The sequence below is a fragment of the Propithecus coquereli genome, unplaced genomic scaffold (genome assembly GCF_000956105.1).
Source record: "Propithecus coquereli isolate 6110/MARCELLA unplaced genomic scaffold, Pcoq_1.0 Scaffold9, whole genome shotgun sequence".
In the NCBI taxonomy this organism is placed as follows: domain Eukaryota; kingdom Metazoa; phylum Chordata; class Mammalia; order Primates; family Indriidae; genus Propithecus; species Propithecus coquereli.
The window spans coordinates 17580829-17581950 of record NW_012155284.1 but is presented as its reverse complement, the minus strand read 5'-3'; the positions used below and the strand labels follow the sequence as shown (position 1 = coordinate 17581950).

The 1122-nt window shown below is 32.2% G+C and overlaps 1 protein-coding gene across 1 annotated transcript in view; it reads left to right on the top strand.

Annotated features, from left to right (window-relative positions):
- The window catches only part of KIF2A (kinesin heavy chain member 2A), a 90128-nt gene that overhangs the window by 67020 nt on the left and 21986 nt on the right, over positions 1-1122 (top strand). The gene's annotated exons all lie outside the window — the stretch shown is intronic.

The following is a 1122-nucleotide window of genomic DNA, read 5'->3' as shown; positions in this document are numbered from 1 at the left end:
TGAAATATTTTCAAACTCTGGCTCATTTTTGTAGAACTGATTATTTTTTTCTGTAAATCTAGTTTTCTAATCTGAATATGGTTTTTCATAGGTGTTTGACTTGCTAAATAGGAAAACAAAACTAAGAGTTCTAGAAGATGGAAAACAGCAGGTTCAAGTGGTGGGATTACAGGAACGGGAGGTCAAATGTGTTGAAGATGTACTAAAACTCATTGACATAGGGAACAGTTGCAGGTAAATCTCATTTTAATTAAGAAAACAAACCCTCACTTTGTTTTGAGGGTATCATTCAGTACACCTTGGAAGTAAAAGTCATTTCTCGTAAAAACTTTTGTTACCTGTAAATTCGAGTGACTTCTATTATATTGATACTATACTGCAAATATATTAGAAATATGCCAGATTAAATTATATAAATTTGGTTTTACTTAAGTGTTATCAACTGAAAGTATCTCATCTCCATTTAAATGATGAAAACTGGCTAAATAGTTGTTTTTTGTTGTTGTTTTTAATGAAAATACTGTGTTTTGAACATGTAAATTGAAGTTTTTATGTATCAAGATGTCTTTAATCACATTGTAGAACATCCGGTCAAACATCTGCAAATGCCCATTCATCTCGAAGCCATGCAGTGTTTCAGATTATTCTTAGAAGAAAAGGAAAACTACATGGCAAATTTTCTCTCATCGATTTGGCTGGAAATGAAAGAGGAGCTGATACATCCAGTGCAGACAGGCAAACTAGGCTTGAAGGTGCTGAAATTAATAAAAGCCTTTTAGCACTCAAGGTAAATAAAATATATTTATTTAATCATGAAAGATCTTTTACTTTTGACTTTAATTTTCTTTACTCAGTTGCAAAACAGTACTTGTTTTACCTAATAAAAAGAGAAGTCTTCAAAATTTAGATGTTTATGACTTGCAGTTACAGATTTTATTTACCCAAAATTTTTCCTTGCATACATTATTCATTCTTTTTAGATGGGATATAGGATATGTGTGTTGGCAGGCCAATTCTGAGGCTACCTAGGTAGATTCCAAGGGGCCCGAATCAGTCATTTTTTCTTATAGGAGGGCAAGAACCACAGAATGGAACTAAGAAATAATTTCTCGGAAAAACAGA